Source organism: Gekko japonicus, unplaced genomic scaffold (genome assembly GCF_001447785.1).
Source record: "Gekko japonicus isolate JY-2015 unplaced genomic scaffold, Gekko_japonicus_V1.1 scaffold4, whole genome shotgun sequence".
Lineage (NCBI taxonomy): Eukaryota > Metazoa > Chordata > Lepidosauria > Squamata > Gekkonidae > Gekko > Gekko japonicus.
In genome coordinates, this window is record NW_015165234.1 from 846,167 (window position 1) to 852,155 (window position 5,989).

Consider the following 5,989-nt stretch of genomic DNA (forward strand, 5'->3'; position numbering starts at 1 on the left):
GTTCCCTCTAAGCTGAGTTAGTGTGAATTAGCTCATCGTTTTTTAGCCTCCGGCTCACACATTTTTATCCTAGCTCAGGAAGGAGGGCTCCAGAGCAAACTAATTGATGCAGTAGCCAAATCACTTGCTCACAACTTTAATGCCAGTAGCTCACAAAGTAGAATTTTTGCTCACAAGACTCCACAGCTTAGAGGGAACATTGGCTGGAGGTACCCTTCATAATCAAGAAACCTTTGAGAAGCCACTGGTTCTCAAAATCCAGAGCGAAAGAGGATTAAGACTAGCGGTTCTATTCCTTTGAATGGAAGAAGATTGGGCTGCAGTGAACGTCTAAGAAGATATCAAGAATTTAGAGAGTTTTAGTATAAATGTAAAGGCAGAAGGACTTTGCAAATTGCCTTTATGAAACGAGCTGGAGGAGATGCTCGGGAAATCTTCTCATAAAAAGTAACAATCTAACATATAAGCTTAGAAAGACAGGATCTCACAAAGTAACTGACAAAAATACAGTAAAGATTGGACAAGATACATTCTGAAGAGAAAGGAGGAGTTTGAGAGAGGAGTGACTGTGAGGAGAAAGTGTGACACCTCAGTCAGAAGTTATTAATATACTGTCAGCTAGCTGCCATGTATTCCTTGTTTCCTTCCCTGACTCTGGCGCTATGGCGCATGCTTGCTCGCTGCTCTGCTCGCTTGCTGTAAACAGCGATAGGGAGGCGCTCATGAGACCGTGCAAACTGGTGCTGCCAGACTGAGTTATCTGTCTAACCTTGAGAAGGTGGGAGAGCTTGCATTCCACTGTTGGTGTGAATATTTGTGCTCTCATGAGGCACGGAGACTCTCCTGGTCATTATGTAACCTCCCATCGGGAGAATTCCCGCGCGCTTGCTTGGATTTCATTTGCTTAGCCATTTGCCGCATCCTGTTATATGTATGCATCCGCCCCATTGGTATTCCTAACAATATACCTGTGGACCATGGTAACTGACCTGTAGTCTAATAAAGCATAACGCTTCCCTGGAAATGTGTATGGGGATTTACTTGCAGTTGAACCTGACATATACACTGTTTTATTTACTGAAGAAAAGTTGTTAAACATCCTGAAACCAATACAGTTCTTGTACAATTAAAGTTTTATTTTGTTTTATGAAAACATATCGTTATATGCTGTTACAATACAACAGACTCATCTTCAGGAACACATAGTTTCACGAAGGAGCCTTAGAGCTTGAGTGCAACACTAAGGGAGAGTTTGAATAATATGATTTGGAATTAAATTCCTGGTGGCAATGTTACATGCCCAGAAATAGAGAGAGACATAACAAGAAAGTTAAAGGCACACCATACTTAACCACATGAACAAAAGAGAGTAGTCGTAACACTCCCATTCTGAGATCTCTTAGTGCTCCAGGGTCCAGAAAGGTAACAGTGGAAGGCAGCAGACCCCTGGAGGGGCAGGTAAGACGCAACAGCGGTATACCACAGAATCTAATAGGCCAAACTTTTGAATCACAGGCTTTAATGAGAGCCAGAGGCAGTTTCTAAAGTAGCATTACTTAGTGCTTGCAATTCTTATGCCTGAAGAGTTAAAAGTTTTGGATTGCAGGGAAAACACAGGCAGGAATAACTAGGGTCAAATTAATCAAACATTAGCCAGTTCCTATTGACTTGAATGAACTGCTAAAGTAGAAGGTGAAAATGAATGAACAGACCCAATGTATTAGAACTAATATGCGTGAAATGTTCTAGTGAAAGGGCAGGCTTGTAAGCAGCAGTTTCAGGACTGAGTGGATGGTTTCTGTTGTTTCAGCTTCTCCACCTAAAAGGATAGAACTATGAGGACACACTGTAACAGAAACGAAACAAACAAGAATGTGTATTATCTGCATGAGACTGACAATTATAGAGTCCAACAGAAAAGCTTTCCTTTCTCCTAACGGACACACTGTAACAGAAACGAAACAAACAAGAATGTGTATTATCCAACAGAAAAGCTTTCCTTTCTCCTAACAACACAGCAGGCTCCAGAAACTTGCTAGATTAAACCCAGCACCTCATTTCCAGAACTGACATGACCCCCAAGAAAATATACAACACTGACTATGATCTATTCCTGCTTTTTAGCCTCTTTCTACCCTGATCCAGCAATGAAAACTTGGCATGGAGAAGTACGTTTCTACATGCATAGACAATGCATATGTGCATCTCTATCTACATAATTATGCTCACCGGAGTCCCACTGGATGGCCTCATCCCTATCCAGGTACATGAGTAGAGCAGGGTCAGGGCAGAGAATATAGCAAAAGCATTAAGCTGTATATGGACAAGATGTTAAGGAACTTGCAGAAGTTGTACAAATGTGGTTCAGGACTTAAAGTGTAGATGCTGAGAAGCTGAACATTCAATTATAGCTTGCCTGCACAACCAATGACAGTCCTAAACTTCTGGATAAAGGGCAAATAACTACTGCAACTATGGCTTCAGCTTACTGTGGACCAAACTAAATGTGATGGTGTTGTCGTGTCTACCATGCAGATCAGCAATTTAAAACATGCTGCAAAGGATTGGGCCTATAGTATGGTGATCCCCTTCTCCCCCCACCTCCAAAGGGCACCTTTTCAGATTGCAAAATGGCCATGACTTGTGAATGTTTCAGCACCTGAAATGGCGTGAGTGGAGGGGATGCTTCATCACGCCATGTTGCGGGCCTGATTAGGATCAGACCTTAGTGAGTAATGGCATTTTTAAATTGCCCAATTTAGGCTTTGAAATGGAGGCAACAGCCCTGTGGCAGACATGAGGGTGCTGTCACACCTAGGTTGGCCCTGACATGACTAGGTGCAAATTCTGTGTGTTCTCGGTTGAACTAAACCTAAAGAGTTTTAAAGAATGGGAAAGGGAGAATCTGACCTGACCTGTCTCAAAGGGAGAAAGAGATCTGAAGACACGGAAACTGGATGTCAACCAGCATTTAATGAGCCTCTCCAGGATAAAGACCCTCTGAACACAACTTTACAGGGAATGGTTAGAGACTAGTCAGGTGTCTGGGGAATAAAATTCATGGGTACAGTCCGAGATCAACAGGAGTTCTTTTGTTCTTAAGGCAAGATTAACAGAGTACTGCCCAATAGCACCTTTATTGGATAAAAATGCTTATAACAATAGGTTATATTGTATAAGCTCTAGAAATTCTTATAAGGGCTTCAGCAGTCAGCTAACTCGCAGAGGCACTTTCACCTTGTCTGCATTTGATTTTCATTTCTAATTTCTTAGTGTGGAGGCCAATTGATCCTTAGATCCAAGAGAAGGGCAGATATGTTAACTAGGGATAAAACTTTCATACAACAAAAACATGCGTATAGTTCTTCCTTCTCTTGTGCTTTGCAATTCTCTCCAAGATTAAACAGAATTGTCAGCATACTCCGCAGACATTGGCATATTATACAGCACTTACAGAGGTGTTCTAACTTTCCCAAAATAGGATACAAAAGGAGTTCCAACATTCAGGATATGGTTGTTCGTTCTGATATGAATAATTTTCAGTCCAAGTCTAATTTGCCATCATGACATTTGAAATGTGGTAAAAACTGTTTAGTATGTCAATGAGATCACAATAAATAACTATATATGGAGGCTGAAACATCTCACTAATTGTGATTCAACAAAAGTGGTCTACGTTTTGTGGTGTTCGTGCCCCAAATACTATGTGGGGTCCACCATGAGGAGTTTAAAAACTCGTATATTGGAGCACATGTCCCGAATGAGACTTAAGAATCAGGATGCTCCTAACGTGAGCCACTATTTGGATCAAAAGCATGAAGTTAATGATCTGCAAGGTTTGGCAATCTACAGAGTGGTCAGTAACAAGATATATGATATTCATGATACACATAGACTATTGCTTCAAAAAGAGGCTTTTTAATACATAAATTTAATACAGTATCTCCTCATGGCTTAAATGTATCCTTAGACCTTAGTTCATTTTTATAAATGGTGTACCTGTGGGTATTGTAGTCTGGGTTTTCGTGTATTTTATTATTCATGATATTTGTTTTCCACAAGTAGTATCTTTATTATTAGGTCTTTGGTTGTGTATGTAATGTTGGGACTTCCCTTTGAATTTTGTAATATTATTCTGCAATGATTTGGTTTTTTGGTCATATATGTAAAGCTGAGATTTCCCCTTGAATTTTGTAATGCTATCCTGTAATGCTGTTAGATTGTAATACTGTTATTTTACAATCTGGTTTAGAATCTAAACAATTAGTTTAATCACAGACAGGGGTCATTTCCTGCAGGAGCGCACAGGAGCGGAGCTCCGGCAGTAAAGAGCCCAGGGGGCGGGCACATTTAATAAGCCCCACCCTCTGCTTCCAGCAGCCCTCCGTCAGAGCAAGAAGCAGCCAGGTAAGTTGCAGAGCTCCCCCCAGCCCAAAACAGTCCAGTGGCACCTTTAAGACCAAGTTTTATTCAGGTACAAGTTCTCCTTCCTCTGCAAGGACAGATCTGCACATCCCCCCCCCCCAATAGCTAGCAATCCAAAACAGTCCAGTGGCGCCTAAGCATCTGACACACTTCTGGTGATGTCAGGGGGTGTGGCATATGCAAATAAGTTATTCTAATGAGTTATGCTAATGAGCTTCTGCACCTCTTTTTCTACGAAATGACCCCTGATCACAGTTATAGGTGTTAACTCTGCGAGATGATGTAAGTATTGTTTCTTTAATTCCTTTGGGAATCATTAGTGCAGCTGTGCTTTATTAGAGTGGTCTTTCTGGGTGTTCCTATGGAGAAGCCCTCTGTAGAATTGTTGACTTGTGTTTTGTAGCATTGTGAGCTTTGGGTGAGTACAGCAAGCCAGCTCCTTTTTCCCCTGGTTACTGTGTAATAGTATATTGTGTTATATTGTGTTTGTAATTTAATTCCAGGAAAAATAATATTGCCTGAAGAAGACTCTCGAAACATGCAATTTTTGCCTGGGAGGCATGTCACTTTGATGCTTGCTGTATCTCTTTTTGGAAAGCATAACAGCCTGCTGCATCTTTCATAATTGACGACTTCTGTATCTCTCATCAGTCTCTCATCAGAAGCAAGATAGTCTACAGCACTGAAACCTGTCTTTGTAGCTGTGGACTTTTCTACTAGATATATAATGTTCTTTAGGTTTTGTAGTATAATGAATAAGATACACCAGGGTCTCTATTGTATTCAAGTACATTATTTATCTCCCTCATGGATCACTGCCTTGACATGGCGAGGGGGCTTGCGTGGTTCGATGAGGCTGTGGGCTATGCCGTGGAGGGCCACCCAGGACAGACAGGCCACAGCAGAGAACTCAGACCAAGTGTGATCCACTGGAGAAGGAAATGGCAACCCACTCCAGTATCTTTGCCAAGAAAACCCCATGGACAGTATCAAAAGGCTACAAGATATGACGCCGGAAGATGAGCCCCTCAGGTTGGAAGGTGTCCAATATGCTACTGGGGAAGAGCAGAGGGCAAGTACAAGTAACCCCAGAAAGAGTGAAGCGGCTGGACCAAACCCGAAAGGACGCTCAGTTGTGGATGAGTCTGATGGTGAAAGGAAAGTCCGATGCTGCAAAGAACAATACTGCATAGGAACCTGGAATGTAAGATCTATGAATCAAGGTAAGCTTGATGTGGTCAAAAATGAGATGGCAAGACTGAACATCGACATCTTGGGAAAGTAAACTAAAGTGGACGGGAATGGGCAAATTTAACTCAGAAAACCATTATATCTACTACTGTGGCCAGGAATCTCGTAGAAAAAATTGTGTGGCCTTTATAGTCAACAAGAGAGTGCAAAAGGCAGTACTGGGATACAATCTCAAAAATGACAGAATGATTTCGGTCCGATTCCAAGGCAAACCATTCAACATCACAGTAATCCAAGTCTATGCCCCAACCACTGATGCAGAAGAGGCTGAAGTGGACCGGTTCTATGAAGACCTACAACACCTCATAGAACT